The sequence below is a fragment of the Pinus tabuliformis genome, chromosome 7 (genome assembly GCF_031772625.1).
Source record: "Pinus tabuliformis cultivar Carrire ecotype Pingquan chromosome 7, CPIR1, whole genome shotgun sequence".
Taxonomy (NCBI): domain Eukaryota; kingdom Viridiplantae; phylum Streptophyta; class Pinopsida; order Pinales; family Pinaceae; genus Pinus; species Pinus tabuliformis.
The window spans coordinates 385,081,869-385,105,298 of NC_142293.1; the positions used below are offsets into that span (position 1 = coordinate 385,081,869).

The 23,430-nt window shown below is 39.6% G+C and overlaps 1 pseudogene across 1 annotated transcript; it reads left to right on the top strand.

Moving 5' to 3' along the window:
- Window positions 1-345: 345 nt before the first annotated feature.
- On the top strand, window positions 346-1,363 carry LOC149247598 (uncharacterized; annotated as a pseudogene). The gene is made up of 2 exons (XR_016265638.1): window positions 346-758; window positions 956-1,363. The product of XR_016265638.1 is annotated as an uncharacterized LOC149247598 (transcript).
- The last annotated feature ends 22,067 nt before the right edge of the window (window positions 1,364-23,430 follow it).

Consider the following 23,430-nt stretch of genomic DNA (forward strand, 5'->3'; position numbering starts at 1 on the left):
AAAATCTATAATCTAATAAAAAATAATTCATAAAAATCTTTATAAAAAAACCACCCTCATCTGGACCAAAATCAAGAGGTAAAAACAGTCATGATATTAAGACCACATGATATTTATCTAAATTCTTACTATCATAATATTAAGACCACAGGAGATTTATCTAAATTCTTACTGCCCAGTGACTTGCAGCTGAAGTTACCTTCGTAGTTGCAGACTTTTGACTGTGCCCACACACAAAGTTATCCTCCACGCGGCGGCAGCAACCCTAATGAAGCGAACTATACACGGCTCATAGCCCTATAAATACCCACGCTCTTCTCGTTTCCTTTCATCGACTTCATTCATCATATCTGGTGTTGTTTATTCACTCTGATGTTTACACTTTATATTTGAATTTGCAGGTTGATAGCTTTTCAAATTTGTAGTGCCATGGCTGGAAAAGCGCCAGAGAAGCAGGACCACGCTCTGTTCGATCTGTTCGGCAGGAAGAAGGAAGAGAAAAAGGAGAAAAGGCACGATGGCCAGATGATGCAGGCTCCTGCTTTTCACCCCCCAATCAAGCTCAGACTGCACCTTATCATCATCCAGCTGCTGCTGTTCAGCATGGTGCTGCCACCCACAATCAGGCCGCTGAACACGGCCAAGTTCGCCCTCCTGGTTACGAGGGACAATATTTTACCGCTGGGGAAACTGAGAAACAACTACACACAGGTTTACCAGGAAAGTTTCACAACACAGACAGCCCTGACTCCAGCTCTGTAAGTCTCTTTCTCTCTCTTAACTAATTTCTTTGTTCATTGATAGCGACAACACGGGTTTCTATGGCATTTATTTCTTGATTGATAATGATGTTTCTTGATTATTGGCATTTGTTAATGACGTTTCTTGATTATTGGCATTTGATAATTATGTTTCTTGATTGATAACGACGTTTCTTGATTACTTGCATCTTCAGTCGAGCGAAGAAGGGGAGGAAGACGGCCAAAGGAAAACTGGCGGGAGCAAGAAGAAGGGTGGAAACGACAAACTCCCCGGTAGGCACCATTCTTCATAGTGTGCTGGTGAATAGGAGGACGAGGCAGTTCTGCTGTATAAAATTAACACCATAGTAACGGAAGGAGGAGCGTTCAGTAAATAAATAATGCCTTCTAATATGTCTGTCTGAGTAGCAATATGTGTAGTAGAATAGAGAGTATACTTATCAATGTCGTGCGCTCTGTTGCATGGCTTTGTGCAGTGTAGTGTGTGTTGAAGAGTCTAATATATCAATGTCATGCTCTCTGCTGCTGCATGGCTTTATGTAGTGTTTGGCTTGCTCTTCTGTCACTGGCATTTCGCATCCTACAATAATAATAATACAATAGCTAATACAATTGGTTTCTTCTCAGGATCAGGTACTTCGGCTCTGCAAATCATTTACTCCACAAATTATTTATTGATAAACAAAGTTTTCAGAAGTCCAAGCAAAAGAGAGCCGTCTTATCCCATGTGAGACTCTAAGCTCTTTATTCTGAACGAACGTCTTCGATATCTTGAATGTGGTCGTCTGTTATCTAGTTTGGTTTTGTAACCTAATAATGTATTGTCTAACATGAGCTAGCGTGGAGAGGATGGACCCTTTTTCTTTCTCGGCATGTCTTGCAATATCAATTTCAAAATTCAGAAAGCCTTTTGGCATTTAATTTGGGTTAATGGACAATTAATAGTTAACAGCAATTAATCGAAATTGAATATGGTTAAGACTGTTATATGGTAACAACAGTCACTATGATTCTTATAAACAATTTTCTATCGCTGAGAACCCTAGTGTCGTAAGTGATAGCTGGCGGAAACTCTGTTTAAATATAATGAAATTATTGATGCTAAAATTCATTTATATCATAATCATGCTAAGTAAGTATCAATGGTGGAAGCCCTGATAGGGGTGGGCCTTGGTTAGCCCCTCCTAGTTCTGGAAACATCTGGTATCAAGCTTAAACCCCACCACAAGTTCATCATTGTTAACATGCCCGATGGGGAGAAAGCTTAAGTAGGCTCGCCTTGTTATCGAGCATCCAAGCCCTCACGATTGTATGCATCACTGTTGGTTGGGCCCACCAGAGACTCGACCACAAGCATCATGGAAATTTGATGAGGTGGCACATTGTATGGTGGGAACCTCCCTACCTAAGGATTATGAACTATGGGTGTCACGAGCGGCTTGGATTTTGTTTGATACATACAATGTGTTGTATATACTATGTGGCGGCGATTTAAAATACGTGATTGGTTTATATAAGACATGTGACGTGGATTTAATGCATGTGATTTTTTGTGTATAATATATGCCGAGATTTGTGATCCATACGAAGTGTTTTCATATGATATGAAATAGGTCCACTTCTCACAATCAGGCTAGCCACCCTCGGTGCTTAGACCCCACGTTACGAGGCGGAGGAATTGTCTGGACGGGCAAAAGTGGCTGGAATTCGAGTAAAAGAATTTCAAAACATATTGTAGAAGCAGTGTTTGAATCGTATTTTTGATGGTGGAAATGGATTCAGCACCATCAAAAACATTTAAGACACCTCAAATTTTGAAGCTTAACAACTATAACTTGGATTTACAAAAATCTTTGCCGGATTTTCTCCAAATATAACCCGAATTTCCATAACTTTCCAGGCAACTCCTCTGCCTCGTTAGACTACACGACGTTAATTTGTGTGGTTGTTGGTAGGGTTGACGTCAGAGTATAGCATGGGGGAGGTCCACCAGTGTATCGATTGTGGCTCTCATTGGTTTCGATGGGGTGGCACAACACACGTTTGGATCTCTCGATCCAATGAATCATGACTTGTGGTGGGCACGTGCGAGTTGTCAACCGTCGAAAGACATGTGTTATAAGGCGTGTATGTAATACATATATATATGAAAATCTTCTGAGCGATAGAAACTTTAACATAAGTAATAAAAAAACATATTCGTGTATACTATATATATTTACATATAACTAATCTGACCCGAGCTAGTCCGATGGACTGCTAGTCCATGTCGCAACGCAATGTGGGCCAAATCTAAAAATCACACAGAACACGTGGCATGTTAATATGGGGGAAAGCAATTTCTCAAAACTCTTTCCTATTTGTATTGCATTAATCAAAGAATAGAGATGAAATACATATGGTGCTCAAGTCTAAGCACAACCTACAAGTATATAGTCTATCCCTTTGCCTCACTGACTGACTCTTGCCAACGCTTAGCCAATTTTCAAGCCCTCCAAGCTTTTATTTCCTTATGTTATTCCTTGAGGAATTAGGCCCCTATTAATTAAGAAATTCCCCAATTGGAATTGTGCAATCCTTCTAGGCTCGTGCACCACCTGTACACTTCGAAATAGTCTACAACTAATAGTACACTACCTTGGAATCTCCATCTCAACTGGGTGACTCAAATTCTCTGCATGCATCAGTGATTTTGGGCTAATTGATTAGTTAATTGGTTGATCACTAAGTGAGTTGAAGTTACACTTCCACAACTTGACCTTCCACTAGTTCCTCCAACAGTTAGAACTAGTTTAATTGACCATAACTGAATTTAAGTAAAATAAATTGCTACAAATTAGCAATCAATCATACTGAACTGAACTCAAACTTCCCCAACTCGTAGCTCATTTAACTGAGTGACAAGTGCCTTGTCACCTCTGTTAAATACCTCTATGATTTCTGTTGAAATGGAAATTCGAATTTTATCTAGTTTGACAAAGGTAAAGTCAAACTGAGATTTTCTTGTTGCATTTTCAACACTCCCTCTCAGCAAGAAAGGGATTATCGGTTACCCCTATCCTGCCTCTATGGAACTCGAATTTGCCTCTTGACAAAGAATCTGTCAAAATATTTGCATCTTGTTGCTTTGTATGAATGTATTCCAACAACATAATTCGCCTCTGCACACAATCTCGTAGATGATGATACCAGATATCTATATGCTTGGATCGATCATGAAATACAGGATTTTCAGAGAGTTTGATACAACTCTGATTATCAGAGTAGATCACAGTTGGATCCATCATCTGACCAAATAGTCCCACAAGAATCTTCCTTATTCAGATCGCCTCACATTTCGCTTGAATGGAAGCCATGTACTCTACTTATGCTGAGCCGAGGCCACAAATATTTGCTTCATGTTGTACCAAGAAATAGTTGCAGACCCAACAATGAAAATTCCTTCTAATGTACTCTTCTAGTATGATGGACTCCCCTCCTAATCTGTATATGTGAAGCCTTGAAGCTTCACTCCCTTTTCCTGTATGTACCATAGTCCAAACTGGGTGGTTCGTCTGAGGTACTGAAGAACATGCTTATTTGCCTTCCAAAACGACTTGGTTGGCTTAACCATAGCTTGAATCAGTTGGTTAAGTGCATAGATATATGGTCGTGTTTTCACAAGATACATGAGTGAACCCACAAGCTTCCGATAAATGGTATCTTCCACTTCCTCACCTGAAGTGGCATTCTCTTTCCTCCAACTAATAGCTAGAGGAATCTTTGTGGGTTTGATACTCTCCATGTGGAACTTCTTCAGTATCTCATTAGCATACTTGCCTTGAGAGACAAATAGTTCCCCATATCCTTTCCATACTTCCAAACAAAGAAAGTAGTGCATGAGTCTCATGTCCTTCATTTCAAATTCTCTTGCAAGGCCCTCCTTGCAAGATCTCATCAACTTCTCATCACTGTTAAAATTAAATCATCAACATATAAAACAATAATCAATAATTTACCTTCTACCACAATATCATAAAGGTTTGCATCTGCTTCACTTTTGGTGAAGCCCAATCCAGTGAGATAGTTGTCGATCCTGGTGTACCAAGCACAGGGTGCTTACTTGAATCCATACAATGCTCACTTGAGTCTACACACATTCGACTCTCGGTCAAAAGTCTCAAAGCCTTCTAGTTGCTCAATGTACACTTCCTCCTCAATAACTCCATTAAGGAAGGTTGTCTTTACATCCATCTGGTGGATCTTCCACCCCACCTGTGCAATCAGTGCTAGAATTGATCTGATGGATAAGTACCTTGCTACTAGAGAAAAGGTCTCCTCATAGTCAATTCCCTCAACTTGAGACAATCCCTTGGCCACAAATTTGGCCTTGTACTTCTCTATGCTTTCGTCTCCTACATGAATTACCTTGAAGATCCATCTCGGACCCACCACTGATTTATCTTCTGGTTTGGGACCACTTCCCAAAAACTGTTCTTGATAATGGAATCATATTCCTCTACCATTGCATCAACCCATACAGGTTGTTCTACTGCTTCCTCGAATGAAGATGGCTCAATCTCTACAAGCTCAGTCATCATAGCCATGTAACCAGTGTACCAATCATGTGACCTTCTTTGTCTGCGCTATGAAGTGGGTGCTTCCACATTATCTCTAGCATCATGCAATAATCTCTCATCATCCATGGTTCTTTTCCTTCCTTCTCTGGATGTCTCTGCTTGAGTGGTTGTCGTCACTCTTTGCTCCTCAGCTTGTGGCTACTCCACAACTTCCTGAGGTTCTTCCTTTGGAGCCAAAAACTCATGATCAGGTTGCAACTACAACTGCCTCTCAAGGGAACATCTCATTGCCTTCTCCTCATCAAACTTCACATCCATTCGTACAATTGTCATTCTGAAGGATGGAAAGTACACACGGTAGTTGTGAGGAGTTTCTGTGTACCCCACAAATATACCAAACCTTTTTGTTAGCTCTAGCATCTTCCTTTACTATTTGGAGACATTGTAGTAAAGTGAGGCTCCAAAAGTCCTAAAGTGTGACACATCAGGCTTCCTCCCCGAGAAAGCTTCCTCTAGTGTATTCATGCCAAGAATTCGATGAGGACTCTTGTTCTGCAAATAGAAAGTTGTGTTTCATGCTTCAACCCACAAGTGTAGAGGTAGGCCTTGGTCATGCAACAACACCCTTGTTGCTCTCACAATACTATAGTTCTTCCTCTTACCCACCCTATTCTACTGTGGGTTGTGGGGTGCTATCAACTCTCGCCGAATACCTTCCTTTGAACATAAATTTTTAAACTCATTCGACACATACTCACCTCCATTATCACTCCTGAGAGCCTTCACCTTCTTCTAGGTTTCTTTCTCAACAAGTGCCTTGAATTCAATGAAATTGGAGAATGCCTGATATTTCTTTTGCATGAAGAAGATCTAGCACTTCCATGAGAAATCATCTACAAAGATAAAATAATATTTGTGCTTGGCAGTAGAGGCTGTCAAGAAGGGTCCACCGACATCAAAGTGGATCCTTTCAAGGAATGCATGTGCCTTGTTGTCTTGATCATGGAAAGTGGCTTTTGTGTACTTCCCCAAGGTACACCCTTTGCATGTATCCTGCTGCTTTAGTGCTTCTTTAGGGAGGCATGTGGTAATCTATTGCATAATATTCAAAGCAACATGATGCAAATAGCCAAGTATTCTATGCTATAGTTTGCTGACATCATGTCTCCGCACCTTCTTTGCCTTTGTGCTCAATGTAGCATGATCTTCCACATCTAGCTTGTATAGGTTCTTCACATAAACCCTAATATGCTTCGCTTGTCCTGTGGCTATGTGTTTCAAGAATGATTTCCCTTTGCTAAAGATCACATTGTAACCACGGTCTTCCAACTCTGCAACGAAGATTAGATTCTTCTTTAGACCTGAGACAACCATCAAATCATTGAGCCTGAGAGGGGAGCTCGACTCCCTATGAAAGGTGACTCTACCAATCGCGGTCGCGTTGTACCTTCCATCATCTCCCATCTCGATGTGCATCTGGATATATTTCTCCTCCAAGCACTAAAAAATTCTTTGTTCCCTGTCATATGGAACGAGGCACTCAAATCCAAGTACCACACGCTTCCCATCATTGTGCTTTCCATGCATGCACTGAGAGTGAAGTCAAGCTCGAAGTTTGAAGCCAAGGCTTCACCTTCTGCTCCTCCTGAGGTTTTCTTGCTTGCCTTCTTATGTGGACACTTCGTTGCATAGTGTCTGAGTTCATGGCAGGGAAAGCACTTGATTTTGGACAAGTCTTTCTTCTTCCCCCCTTGACTGAATTCTCCTTTGGATTGGGATTTCTTCCCTTTTCCGTTCTTTTCTTTCCATCTATTGTGGCCAGCAACAACCCCCCCCTTTTTCATTTAAGTTTTGTCCAAAATACTAAATGAATGGGGACCCTTAGTTAAAATTTAGGAAAAGCAAGAGTTTCCTTTCTTCAAAATAAGGTTACCATCATAAGCTTAGGAAGATCTTTTGAATACTTTAAAACTTAAGTTTATGATAAGAAAAATCTTTAAAAAGTCGCATCATAAAATGACAGAAAAACACCTCCATTAGGGTATAATCCTGGTATGTGCAAGATTCTCATGCTAAGCGATATAGCGCATTGCAATAAGGTAATGCCAATGCGAAAGACTTCAAGATTTTTCCGATTTGCGATAACCCCAATCGCAAGATCGCATATCGCAGGGAATGGGCTAACAAAATATGACAAGCATAAAACTTCCGTGATCTGCGATGTTGCGATATCGCGATAAAGCGATGGTTGCGATGTTAAGCCAAATCAACTCTGCGATGTTATATTTGTGAGTCGGTGCGAGAGCGCGATGGTGCGATAATACGATGTCGCGATCTGCGACGATTGCGAACCAAATCGCAAAATCACTCCATCACAAATCTTTCGGGCGCACTATTCAAGAAAAGCCACTTACCATAATCTGACTCAAGATCATGTGCTTTTAATGATAATAAAGGAATTAGTTGTCATCTATTAAATGTAGACGCGTGCTTTTGCAAAGAATTACTTCACGTAAGGTGGCATATTTGATATATCTGTTGCATTTAAGACTCTCCCATCACCTTTCTTGATCAAATCATTTCCATTTGTGAGCTACAGGAACGAAGAACGAAGGGCGATACCAAGCCATACGCAGGAAGAAATGGGAAAGAAAAGTAAGGCTCAGGGCTCTGAGGTGAAGGAGATGGCACCTTTATATACAGACACAGCTTGTAGCAGAGACGCAGGGATATCGACGTGGGAAAGCATGTACAGACTGCTTGAAGAAGAAAACCCCAGAATAATGAAGGTTACCGCTGTCGCAGATTCACAAGGCTCTTCCGAAGCATCCTTAGAAGAACTAGCGTGCTCATTCCTTCATCGGATAGCAGCAAGGCCTAAAATTCTCCCATATACGGATATGATCAAGTGGATACTTGACAATGCAAAAATGAACGACAGACAGTTCAAGATTCAAGGACATGGACTCATCGGGTCATTCGCTGCACAAGACTTAAAGCTCATGTATCATATTCCTGAACCGTAGGTGACTTACAATGCACAATTCATTAAAAAATTTGTGGCGGAGAACCCAAACCTATCAGAGACCACTAAAGATTGGTCCAGAAAAGATGAACCGCTCAAAAAGGATAAAAACGGTATGTATAGCACTGGTTCCCTCACCTCTCCGTATTGTTTTGCTACGGCCATGCTTTGTAGATTATTTAGTATGCCAGATATCAATAAGTTTTCGTCTGAATGGTTACCATTGATTGATGCTGCCACAAATGTCGTTATTATAGATTGGGCCAAGATCTTTTCTGATAACCTATTCACGGCTATTATCAATTACCGGTCTAAAAGATCCATGTCTCAAAGGATCTATCCTCCTTTTTACCTATCCGCATATGTTATGGATTCTATTTGTTATGTGTCTAAATTTCCCTCTATGGGTTGGAAATGGACAACTCAGGACCCATTACCCATCCATGTTTATCATAAGATATTATGGGATTCTCAGTTCATTCCACATTTCTACCAAATTTGTCACGGGCTTATCTTACCCATGTATAGAATGATGTATGATAAAGAACCCCCGAGGTGCTCACCTGAGGCACAGATAGATATCATCCCCATCGCAAGATGGTTCGGAGAAGAATGGTTCACCTATATTAGAGTATTTGGAAGCACCGTCCCTCCTCATGTCCTACCTTTGTATATTCCTGACAAACTGCTGGCTCGAGAAATTGCATATCAAACCTGCTCAGAAGGTGGCCTAACCAAAGACCTAAAAGACAAAAAGAAGGCCATATGGCCCCAGTTTCCTGTAGCTTGTGGGGCCTTTTCATTGTTCGATGTAGGTCACGCGTTCACCGAAGTGGAGAATGTGACGTGTCTACAATTATTTAAATTCTTGGCAAGGCCATTTGACCCAAATGAAGTTGCCCAAGACTTCACAACGAACGTCAAGATAAAAGTATTCGTTGGAAAGAAGGATTTATTTGATGATTTATTTCAGAATAAAAACTCACTCCAGGAAATTTTGTGGGAAGCTCAATCACGATTGTCTCCAGATGACCTCCAAAGATTCATGGTATACAGGGAAAGAAGACTAGCCAGTGTTCCTCTAGAAAAGCTGCAACTACCTGCCAGAGAACCTACTCCAAGCATTAGCCTTAGTGGGAATTCAAGCGCTTCCGGATCTAAATCTAAGACTGGACAAGAGATGCCTGAGCATTCTAAAAAATCCGAAAACGACCAAGATAGAGGCGAAGAGTCATCTAAGGACACCGCTCAGTCAATGGAATTTCCACAGCAGCAAGTCATCGCCTCCCCGTCAAGAGATGTCCCCCCTCTTATCATTGAAGCACCACCCGTCACAACAAAATTAGATAAAGAATGGGAAACCTTCAATGAACTGATCAATCTTGAAGGATAGGCCCCAAAAACACCTGTGAGCAATACACAGGTAGCACAAGAAGTGGGCTCAGCTTTTCTCTTCAACGAGTGGGACGATCAAATCAGGGAGGCAGAACAAGCAGAATGGAAACTGAAGGCGCCGGAAAAAGAAAAAGGGGTCCAAGCACTAGACAGGTTAAATTGGGAGTGTTACTCGACATACTTGGTGAAGCCGCATAGTCAGCAGATGACTGTGAAGTGTATCATAAATGCGACCGAGAAAGTGGTGCCAGCTCTCATAGATTCCGTTTTCTTAGCCCAGCTCAAAGCAGAAGTCAGCCAGCCGACTCTCCTCAAACCCATGATGAATGCATGCAGCTTTAAAGATCAGATTCAGAAGTAACTTTATTTAGAATGTTGTTTTTTCTTAAAAATTAGATTAGAAAAAGGACGGTCATTTGAAAACCGCATCATAAATTTTGTAAATAAACTATTATTAGAATTAGGAAGTAGTATTTTAACCCTTCTCATGCATTTAGAGAAGGGTCCAGAAATTTGTCAAAAACTTGTCCTCAGAACATGCACTTCTGCACCCTCAGAGGAGGTTTTGATGAATGGATGGATAGAGATTTATTAATGTTTGCATTTGATGTCTGCTACTGATGTTGCACTTCTGTACTCTTAGTAGATATTAGAACAAGTAGAGATAAATCATTGTTGCTTGAAGCTTATGAGTAGGACCTGTCATAAATGGTACTTTTATCTCTTGATCATTTCTGCTTATATTCTTAAAGTGATATACAGTTTTTAGTTGTTTATATGTTATTGCATGAATGTGTGAGTTACCATTTGGCACTTTTGTACGGTGGAGTCATTTATTTATGTTTGATATATGAATAACTTATTATGCGATATGTTGTTCACAACTGTTTTGCCTAACTTTTTATGCAAAGTGGTTCATCTTAATTGATTTTCATTCTTATGATAGCTGAATGATCTTTATTACCAGTTATTGTTTGAAATCTCTTTAGATCGCATAATAGAAGAAATACATCCCAGGTTAGCATAGATTAGATGTGTTGTTTTCATTAGATTACAAAATCATAGAATTAGATTAAAGTAGCTTAGATTAGAACTCTTAGATCAGCATCATCCAACTCTGCACACACACACACCCTTAGATTGGGAAACTGGTCCCATTATCCCTAGTCGGACCCGCTATACCAAACGGATAAGGAGCTGCCAACCAAGGTCCGGACCAGGTGGGTATCCCCCTTATTGTCGACCCGATTTTCGGGGCTTCAACACCATCTAAGGCACAATTTTCTTCATCCTCACACTTGGATGAAGTCTCATCTCTCGTATTTCGCCTTATTTCCTCCTGTACCAAATCAGACCATAAGTGTTCCCAATTTGGTAGTTTCTCCCTCCCATTTATTGAATCTTGGTAGTTGTGCCAACTCTTGGGAAGGCCTAGAAGGGCTAGGTTTACCATATCATCTTCTACAACTGTAACATATGTTCAAAATGGAAACAAAAAAATCATGATTTAAATTTCCCTTTAGTTAAATTAGGAGAAAATTGTAATTCCATATCACAAGACAACGATAATGAGTTAACTACGTTAATTTCACGTAGTTGGTTCAGTTAATTCAGCTCACTTAGTTGGCTCAGTTAATTCAGGTTGAAAGCCTAACTTGAATCATGTAGAGTGCCTCCTAAATTTTAGGAGCCTAGGTTGGGTTTAATTTGAGTTGTAATAGTTTAATTCAATTAAACTGAGTTAATCTGAGTTAAACTAGTTCCAACTGTTGGAGGAAATAGTAGGAGGTCTAGCAATGGTGTGCAACTTCATGTGTTCAACCATAAAATCTTTATAAGCAGCAGAGAATGAGCAAAATATGGGAATGTAATAGGAATTAGAGGTGTATTGAGAAAGGTGATATTGTGAGCATGGCAAAGAATTACTTTTGAATAAGGAAATCCTTCATCATATGAGTATGAAAAATTTATTAAAGAAGGATCAAGAGGGGTGTGCAAGTTGGTTGTTGCATAATAGGGAGTTGAAGCTTCCTTTTGGTGGGTGCTGATAAATTGGGGAGTTGGAGCTTCATTCAGGTTGGAGCTTGTGAAACCAACAAGTTGGTTCTTGCAGCAAGAAAGAGGAATGAAGTGTTCTAGTGGGTAGTAGACTACAAATTGATGTACTTGAATTTGGAGCTTGAATTACATCATAGTAGAAAGATAATTGGTAGTTTTCCCAGTTGGATTTCCACGTTATATCTTGTGTCTTGATTTTTGAGTTTGATGTGTTATTTAGTGTTGTTGTTGGTGTTAAGTATTCTTTACTTCATTAAAGAAGGATTTTAAATTGTCATAATATTAATTCACCACCCATTTCAATATTATCTCGATTTCTAACACTTCCAAACTCAACATCTTTGTGTGCATGATTGTATAGATTCATGTTCAATAACTACTAGAGATAGAAGTAGTTTTGAAATCTAGGGTCTTGTGGGTAAAAATTACCACTAGTATCCTTGAATAGAGCAATATACAACAAGGCACACAGTATTATACAAGTACACACATAAATAAGAGATGGAAAAGAACACAAAGTAATGGGACAACCAACAATATGCACTTTATTATTAAAACACAAAAACAACAATCTCACTCTTCTATGTTATGCAAGTCACACATTTATACTTGAAAAATCTATTATAAGGTATTTGCAGTTGTCTAACTACTTTTGTTGGTTGAATTGACTATACAGTTGATCGGCTTTCATATTCTTCTAAACAATTGGTTCTAGTCATTGACTCAAGCAAACCTTCCCACATTGACTATTGGGTCTAGTCAATTGAGTCAACCAAACCTTCCCACATTATCAAATAATGATGGGACACACATCAAACCTTAATAGGTTATGAGCCCCTTATTTATTATTTTCCCTGATGCAAATGAATTGTCCCCCCTCAAATTTTTGAAAGGGAATTGGAGATGAACACATACCTTGGGTTGAGGGATGCATCTTCTCCTTGCTTAGCATTAACCCAATTCGATAACAATTGGATGGAAAACCTTGTTTCTTATGTAGAATAACATCCAAAGTTAATAACTGAGTGGTTAGGCATGGGCGAAATGATTTTATTGGTCCCATTTAGTCCCACAGGGGATTCACTAGGGGAGCAATACCATACCATGTGCGTTCATATAGGGGGAAATATATAGGAAAAATTGACATAATATATTGAGCATATAATATGGGTAAAGTGTTTTTATATGTTGTGTATAAAAAATGGAGCTCAAAGTTAATGAAAAAATATAAAAGGGGTATAAAAAATGTTAATGAAAATTTGGATATCTACAATATCTAGTGAAAGTAGGGGTTTTTTAAATTGGGAAGGTGTATTGGGTTCGTATTGGTAGGGGGTTAAATAAAGTGATTTTTTAACATACATTCCAATATGTAGTCAAATTAAGGGTATTGTTTAGTATGCCATGAACACACGTTATATGTCAGAGGTTCATTGATTGAAGCCCCCATGTTTATTCCTAAGGATGAGAATTCTCTTGAACGGGAAGAGGATTCCATATGAATTGCAATATGAAATCCTAGCTCACTTTTTATGGTTAGTGCTTTGAGACATTTTCGAATAATTTTTGGTTGTAGAGGGTATGGACACTTCTTCATAACATATACTACTTTTGCTATTTTCTCTAAGACACTTTATGTGGCTCTAAAGTCACATCCATGCCTTTCATCTTGAACTTGGATATATATATATATATATATATATATATATATGAATGCTTTTTGTTTCATCTCGAAGGACATATTTATGAGAAGCAATATTTTAGATGTTCTTATAAACTCTTAGAACAAATTAGCAAATCATCAATATAAATTATGATCCAAGAATATTCTTTGAAGATATCTTCCATTCTCTTCTAAAATTCACTGCGAGCATTCTTCGTCTAAATGACATAACTTTCTAAAATTCACTGCGAGCATTCTTCGTCTGAATGACATAACTTTCCATTGGTAGTGTCTGTCAGGAACTACAATTGTAGTCTTGTGCATATCCTATGGGACTATGCCAATCTAATAAAATCTAGACCTCAAATCAAACTTATTCAAGATTGGTTTTCCTTTTATCTTTTGCAACAAATATATTTTATTAGGAATAGGATACTTGATATCATGCAAAGCTTTGTTAAAAGGCTTGTAATTTATTACTAGTTTCGACTTTCCCATTTTCTTTTTGGAGTTATTGTTGACATAGAATCTTTTACATGTGAATGAAATTTTAGAAGGCTCTATGAAAAATTTATTCAATAGGTCGACTATTTCTTCTTGGAATGTCTTAATTTCTAATGGACTCATCAAGGTCGTTGAAGCCTTCTAAAGATATACTTTGACCAGGGTATTGTAGGGGAGTGAATTTGTTTTTTTTTCCCTATGCCAGAATGCAATAGGGGTTAATGAGGTACAATCTCTCATGATATTTTCACTGATGGGGTTTAAAACTTCTCCATGAGTTTGAGCATAAGATATGCATCTCTACATTTTGTTTACATCACTAGAGGTAATATGATTCTGAGTAGTGATTAAATGTTCCATTTATCTGTTGCGACTCCTCCCCACTAAAAGTAAAGGAGTTTTTACTTTTATCCCATCAATGTGAAATTCAAACATTCTTTATTTTTTGTTTATAGTAACAGGATCAACTAGTTCAAGAAGCCCTGATACTAGTATGCAATCATTTGCTGCCTGGTTAACACAATGGAAGGAGATCTTAAAGTGACAATTTCTTACCTTTAATGGGAAATATTTTGTTTGGCCTTCTATTTATATGCTTGTTCCATCTACTGCCCTTCCTATGATAGTAGCATGTTCCCAATAGAATTGTGGAATGAATTTCCTTAACAGATTCAACTAACATCCAGAATCGACCAAACAATCAATTTCATAAGGTTTTACCTCTAGCAGGAGAAACAATAATTTGATGTAGAATTTGGATCCTCCAAAGGTCAAAAAAGCAGGTTTTAATTGGCATTGTTATTTTGGCTGGTTTGAATCTGAATCATAGTGTCCTTCATATTTTCAGATTCTTCAGATGCCTCCGTCATTTTCTTGCTTGAAGGTCTCCTTCTGTATCCATATGATATGTGCAAGGATTCTTCAAATATTCGTGATAATTCAACCCCCGAAGACTTGTTTATTTCTTCTCTTATTTCTTTGAGCTCTATCTTTAGTTCTTTAATAACAGTGAATGCTTTCTTCAAAATGTTCTATTGTTTGATTTGCAACTTTAGGAAACTTTATTTATCCTTTCTAAAGCTCTATCTAGCTTCATGGCTTGTGTCATGTTCCATATACAAATCTATAGGAGCATATTTATTATTGGCTCCTTTATGGAACTTCTTTTTGGAAATTTGAGAAGGATGTGGAGACACCAGTTGTCTCAATAATTCATCTTTCTCCTTTCACATATTTCCTCTTTCTACATATTTCCATGTATGGATTTATTTAAACTTTTCATTAATCTGTTTGATCCTAGATTTAGGATCTCTCTGTTGTTGCATAGTAAACATACAAAAGTCAAATTCTTGTTTGGAGAAGTATCCATGCTCACTATCACCCTCCCAATTTAGTAGCTCGAAGTCACTAAATTCATCTATAAAAGAATCAGAAGTTTGGTTGAATTCTTTCGAAACTTCAGAGGGGTCAAGAAAAATTGTATTTCCATCAGCTTGATCTCTGGGAGAACAACAATTCAAATCCCACCATTTTGGCTCTAGTTGTTTAGCAAATAATTCAACCAATTTTGGCTTAGATTTCTTCTAAGGGCATTGCTAAGCCCAATGGATTGGTTTCTTGTAGTGATAACATGCATAGCTTTTCTAAGGACTTTTCATTTTCTTTGTAGGAATTTATAGGGTAAGTTCCTCACATAGAACACCAAAGGACACCACTCACTAATAGATCATAGATCAATACACCAATATTCTTGACGTGGTTAAAACCATCAAAGACGGAAACAATCCATGGCCTGAGCCAATGTGGTCACTTCAGGCAATTTATTAATAAAAGAATGAAAATTTACATAAGTTTCTCTCATGAACGGTTACCCTACAAATGACCCTCCATGCTCTTTAAATAGAGATCATGGACCAATCGGGTGTTAAGCCACGGATTAAGTGTTAGTAATAACGAGGAGAGAATGAACCATCGGATCACCACATATTGTGACCGTCAGATTGTAAGTTACAAAAGTACATAGTAAAGAAACACACTTTACCTAACTCTACACTAGACCAAGTTATACTTAAGTATTTCCTATGTGTCGGAATATCCTAACATCCCCACTTAAGGACAACTTGGGATAGGATTGAAGGATGTACACATATGACACAACAGGAGAAGTAAGGAGTCATTAGAGCCTATCCCCCCTTAGTGACAACTTCCTGAACTCCAGCCATAGATCGAAGTTTACTAAACTTCGCCTCTGTGAGAGCCTTTGTAAAGATGTTTGCAACTTGATCATCTGTTGAACAATATTGCACTTCAAGAACATGGCCATGAATGAGATTTCTGATGAAGTGCATGTGCAGTTCAATGTGTTTGCTGCGCTGATTTTGGACTTGATCTTTTCATAGTTGAATGGCACTTTGATTATCACACCAAAGTGTAGTTGGATGTTGCTGTTGAAAGCCAAACTCAGACATGATCTGATGAAGCCACAAGGCTTCCTTACTAGCTTCTACGACACCACGATACTCTGCTTCTGCTGAAGAAAGAGAAATGGCACTTTGTTTCTTGCAAGCCCATGTAATAGGTCCTGAACCAAGAGTAAACACATAACTTGGAGTAGACTTCCAATCATCAGGGTCACCAGCCCAATCAGAATCAGTGAAACCAACCAATAGAGGAGATGCTTTTGCATTGTAATGAATCCCAAACTGAACTGTACCTCGAACATAACGAAGTATTATTTTAGCTACTTTCCAATGACTTTCATGTGGGTTTTACATAAACCGAGCAATAAGGCCAACAACAAAGGAAAGATCAGGACGAGTATGGGTCAGATACAAAATTTTTCCTACAAGTTGACGAAATAAGGTAGCAACAACTTCAAGGGAAGTACAAGTGAATGAAAGTTTGGCTCCAAACTGAAAGGGAGAAGGGGTTGGCTTACAGTCTTCCATGTGAAAATGGTGTAGAAGATCACAGGCATACTTGGACTGGGAAAGGGAAATGCCTTCCTTGGATTGCAAGACTTGAAGACCAAGAAAATAATGCAAGTGTCCTAAGTCTATCATTTAAAAATTCTTTTTAAGGCTGGACTTCACATGGTTTATAAGGTTGGGATCACTACCAGTAAGGATAAGATCTTCAACATAAAGAAAAAGGATGATAAGAGACTTGCCCACTTTCTTGGTGTAGACAGTATTGTTAGAATGACACCTAGAAAAGCCACTTTCTAAAAGAAAGCTATCCATCTTGGCATACCAAGCTCGAGGGGCTTGCTTGAGACCATAAAGGGATTTCTTAAGCTAACATACAAGACTGGAGTCTGTTTGTATAAAGCCAGTAGGTTGTTACATATATATTTCTTCATCCAAGTCCCCATGCAAGAAGGCAGATTTGACATCCATCTGATGGACTTCCCTTTTGAAAGAGGCAACAAGGGAATGAATAAGGCGGATAGAGTTCATTTTGGAAACAAGGGAGAAGGTTTCAGTATATTCAATAACTTCTACTTGTGAAAAACCCTTAGCAACAAGACGAGCTTTATGTTTATCAACTTTTCCATATGGTCCATACTTGGTACTGTAAACCCATTTGCATCTAACAAGTTTTTGTCCGTTTGGTAGAGGAACAAGATCCCATGTATCATTTGCCAATAATGAATGATATTCTTCATTCATAGCTACATCCCAATCTGGATGGCCTGAAGCTTCTGCAAAGGTGTCAAGATCATAATTCGTTGAAGCTTGAGCCAGTAAAGAAGAGGCTCTATGGAACTGAGAACGTGTACGTCGCTAATCTGTAGGATCACCGGCAAGAGCACCTGCTGCATCCCGAGTAGCACAGACTCATTTTGGAAGTTGAGGAGCTGAAGGAGGATCCTGAGAACGTGGAGGAGTATTGTCATCCTCGTTGTCATCATCTGAAGAAGAAATATTTTTAGAAGTAGAAGGGATAGAGAGAGGTGGCACATCCATTAAACTAGGCTCGTAGGTCGATATATTTTTAGCAAACTTTACATCTTTTCTAATGATAACATTTTTGGACTTAAGTGGAATAAGTCTATATCCTTTGACATCTTCAGAATATCCAACAAAAATACATTTTTCACTCTTAGGTTCTAAAGCTTTATTTTTCTCATCTAGAATATGGGCCCATGCTTCACTTCCAAAAACATGAAAGTGAATTACATCTAGTTTAATTGAGCTCCATGCCTATTCTGGAGTGATATTCTTTAAAACCTTAGTAGGAGTGCGATTTACTATGTAATTTGCATAGTTAATTGCTTCTGCCCAAAAATTAAGACTAAGTCCTTTAGATTGAAGCATACAATTAGCCATTTCCTTTAAGGTGTGATTCTTCCTTTTAGCTACACCATTTTGTTGTGGAGTATATGGAATAGTATGTTGCATTTGAATTCCATTCTCAGTGCAAAAGTTGATGAATTTGTTGTTAACATATTCTCTTCCATTATAAGATCTTAGCTTAAGAATTTGATGTCTAGATTGTTTTTCAACAAAGTCCTTAAAGGCCAAGAACATGTTAAATACTTCACTCTTGAGTTTTAAGAAGTATACCCAAGTGCATCTGGAGAAATCATCAATGAAAGTTAAGAAATACTTGTAGCCAGAGAATGAAACAATTGGAAGTGGACCACATAAATCACTATGCACAAGCTGTAAAGGGGTTGAGGCGTGCCAAGATGCACGTTTTTCAAAACTATCCCGATGATGTTTTCTGAGTACACATCTGGAACAAACACCATCTCTGCAAGATACCATTGGAAGACCTGTCACCAAATTTTATTTACATAGATTCTAAAGGGATCGATAGTTTAAGTGACCAAAACACTGTTCTGCTCTTAACCTACAAGACCATAGAAGGATACCAAATATGCGCAGAAATATACCCAGAACATAGAACAGTGAGAAATAACAGCAAGTATTTTATTATTTAGAAAGCAATGTTCACTTGCCTCTTCGAGGGGGAAACCTCCAATAGAGCAGAGCCCGATTACAAAATAAGACACGATGCTCCTTGCAGGGAGTCTCTATCCTTTATATATGACTCATACATGCAATACCATGGTTCTTATTAATACCATCTATCTAATACCATGGCCCATTTGCAACTAACTGTGGTCCCGTCATGAAATGCGGGTTAACCACTTACAATTATTAATATGGGCTTTATTGACTCTTTACTTAACTATAACTATGACTCGATCCTACTACATAAATAAGGGGGTTAGGGTGGGACCCTAACATGCCCTCCCCCATAAGAATAGCCTTGTCCTCAAGGCTGAAGCTGCGGAAACTACTGAAGAATAGTGGCTGGTTCCCAGGTTGCAACTTCCAAAGAGGTGTCTTTCTACTTGACGAGGACTTCCTTGATCGTGCGGCCACGCAAGTGCCGTTCTCGTGTGTCTAGGACCTATTCAGGTTGGAGCCAGATTGACCCTTCTTCATCCAATTCAGGTAGACTGGTTTGAATTCTGCAATTGTTCCCAATCACTTTCTTGAGGCACGAGACATGGAAAACTGGATGGATTTTGCAGTGTGTGGCAAAGATAGCTTGTAGGCCACTTCTCCAATGCGCTGAAGTACTTGATACGGTCTGTAGAATTTTGGAGATAGTTTCTGACAACCCTTGTCTTTGAGTGATGTTTGCTTATATGGTTGTAGCCTCAAAAAAACCTGATCCCCTTCTTGAAATTGGCGTTTTGAGCGATGCTAATCTACCTGTTGTTTCATGTGGTTTTGAGCTTGATGAAGATTCTCTCTAAGATGGGTGAGCATGGTTGCGCAATTTTGTAGGAGTTGATCCACTGCTTGTACCTTTGAGCACCCCTTGATATAAGAAGTAGGGGAAGGAGGGAGTTGACCATAAACTGCTTCATAGGGAGTCACTTTGGTGGTGGCATGATAGTTGGTGTTATACCACCATTCAGCTAGAGGTAACCACTGTGCCCAAATATGTTGCTTTTCTGAAGTGAAACACCTAAGTTAGGTTTCCAAACATTTGTTGACTACTTCACTTTGACCATCCGTTTGTGGATGATAGGAAGTATTGAGTTTTAGTTGGGTACCTTGTAGCCTGAAGAGTTCCTGCCAAAAATTACTGGTGAAGATCAGGGCACGATCAGACACAACAAAAGTGGGCATGCCATGCAATTTGAAGATCTGATCCATGAAAGATTGAGCGACTAAAGTCGGTGTAAAAGGGTGGGGTAGGGCGCAAAAATGAGCATACTTAGAAAGTCGGTCCACAACCACCATGATGACTGACTTGTTTCCTGACTTTGGAAGACCTGTAATGAAATCCATAGAAACCTCCATCCATATTGATGTCGAGATGGGCAATGGTTGTAATGTGCTCGGCGCTTTGACTGTCTCCCCTTCATGGCGCTGATAGACATCGCATTCCGCTACAAAAGTAAGAATGTCCTTTTTCATGCCTGTCCAAAAAAATGATCTTCTAGTGCGAGCATACGTCTTCTGAAAGCCTGAATGTCCTGCAGTGGGGGATGAGTGAAACTCCTCCAAAATGCAGCTTTTGAGGGTGGATGTTGGTGATATTACGACTCTGTCCTTATAGCGAAGAATCTCATCCTGCCATGAGTATCCCTTGGTGGAATTTGGATCCGCTTGCAATTGAGTAATGAGTTGGGAGAGCTAGGGATGTGAAAACCATTCCCTGCAAGCCTCTCCAATCCATTCTGGAATGGGAAGGGAAATTGCGAGCAGGGTACTTTCCTCCTCAAATTGGCGAGATAATGCATCTGCTACAATATTTTTGTGCCCTTTCTTGTAAATGATCTCATAATCATATCCCAGCATTTTGGCGAGCCATTTATTTTGTTGTGGTGAGGATAGGCATTGCTCCAAAAAATATTTAAGATTGTGATGGTCTGTGCGGATTTGGAAACGTCGCCCCAATAAGTAAGGTCTCCAGGTATCTACTGCATGTAAGATGGCCATCATCTCCTTCTCATAGGTAGATTGTGCCAGATTCTTCCCACTTAGTTGTTGGCTTGTGGAGGCCAAGGGTCGACCTTCCTGCATTAAGACTGCCCCAATACCCGTACCCAAAGAATCACATTCAATGACAAAAGATTTGGTGAAGTCGAGTAGTGCTAAGACTAGAGTGGAACACATGGCATTTTTTAGAGCTGTAAAGGCCTGTTGTGCTTCATCATTCCAGAGGAAAGAATCTTTCTTGAGGAGTTGAGTGAGGGGCTTCGTAATGCAACCATAATTACGGAAAAATTTGCGATAGTAGCCCGTGAGACCCAAAAATCCTCTCAAGCTCTTCAAGGTCTTAGGTTGAGGCCAATCCTGCATTGGCTAGATATTTTTGGGGTCCACCCTGACACCTTCACGCCCCACAATGTGGCCCAAATACTCAACTTCTTCCATGCCAAAAGAACACTTGGACATCTTAACAAATAATTTATGCTTGCAGAGCAGTTGCAAGAGCAGATCTACATGCTGAAGATGTGCGGCCCAAGTGCGACTGTAGATGAGGATGTCATCAAAGAAAACAAGGACAAATTTTCTGAGATATGGTTTGAGGAGGTGGTTCATAAGGCTCTGAAAAGTAGATGGGGCATTACAAAGACCGAATGGCATGACCAGGAACTCATAATGGCCTTCATGAGTTCTGAAATCATTCTTTGGAATGTCGACTTCTTTCATGCGAATTTGGTGGTAGCTTGAGTGAAGATCCAGCTTAGTGAAGAATTGAGTCCCATTTAGTTCATCCAGAAAATCATCAAAACCGGGATGGGAAATTTATCTTTGACTGTCAACTTATTGAGGGCCTTGAAGTTTGGACACATACGCCATTCCCCATCTTTCTTGAGCACCATGACCACCGGTGATGAATAACGACTAATGCTGGGACGAATGATGCCTGCTTCCAAAAGTTCCTTGATTATTTTTTCTATTTCATTCTTTTGGGCGAATGGATATCTCTATGGGCACACATTTGGTGGTTGGGCCCCTGGGACCAAAGTGATGCTATGATCATGTTCCCCTCTCGAGGGTGGAAGCTCATGAGGCTTGTCAAAGACTGGCGGATGGTTGTTTAAAGTCTGTTGCATCTCAGGATGAATCGGAAGAGAGTTGCTTTCGAAGGCCTGGATGGCATTAAATTGAGCTATAACTCCATGATGGCCCTTTTTTAACAATTTTTCCATCCTATGTGAGCTAATGATAGAGGGAGCTCCCGCCTAGAGTCCGCGGAGGGTATGTGTGTGATTGTTCTGCTTAAAGCTCATATATAACTCCTGGAAATCCATTGTGATTGGCCCAAGTGTGTGAAGCCATTAAGCATCGAGGACAATGTCGCACCCTCCCATGTGTATGGAAAACATGTGGGTCTTCAAATGATAATGCCCCATTTCAAGTTTGACCTTTTCACAGCGGCCATCACATTTCATTGTTCCCCCATCTGCAATTTGGACTTGGAACTTAGAAACTACTTGTACAAAACAATGCACTACTTCTGCGACTCTTTGATGGATAAAGTTATGTGTACTTCCACTATCAATCAAGACTACTACTGGGCGATGCTTAATAAAACCTCTGATTTTGAGAGTTTGAGGTGAAGAAATCCCTGCCAAAGCATGCAGAGAAATAACTAGTTCATCAGGGACATTGTCCTTCTGGTTGTCCTCTTCTTCCTCCTTAGGTTCCTCAAGTGGTGGGGCTTCCTCCGATGAGCTGTGATCAGTAGCATCAATTTGAAAGAATTTTGGCTTCTTGTATTTATGACTAGGGGAGTATTTTTCATCACAGTAGTAACATAATCCTTGCTTTCTTCTTTTTGCCATTTCTACAGGTGACACCTTTTGAACCTTAAGTGTTTGGGTAGTGCTATGAGCCTGTGGGGGGCGACCCTTGGAGGTGAAATTTGGGTGATTGGACTGGGCTGCTAACTCATGTTCAACTTTACAGGCTACCTTGCAAGCCTCCGACCATGTGGGAGGGTGGTGCAATTGGACGTGAGCTTGTGTGGCCTCTTTAAGACCACTGATAAAACATTCCGTGTAGAACTCATCTTGTAGACCTATAGTGCGGAAAGCTAAGGCTTCAAAGGTTGTAATATATTCATCCATTGTGCTAGTCTGTCAGAGCTTAGTGAGACAACCCAAAAGAGCAGAGTCAAGGTCAAAGCGCTCCATAATAGCTTTTTTGAATGTGTCTCAAGTCAAGGGCCTTCCATTGTAATGTTGATGCCATTACCACCATTTCCATCTTTCATTGTCCAAGTACATGATCCCCACCATAAGCTGAGTCTCATTATCCAAGATGTAATTCAGATTGAAATACTGCTCCATTTATGCTATCCATGCTGCTGGGTGAGAACCATCAATTTTATGCATATCCAGCTTGGGTGGTCGCGGACGGGATTGTTGGTGGGTGCCCCAGAGGTGAAGAGAGTGGCTAGACTCACTGTGTTCATTGCCAA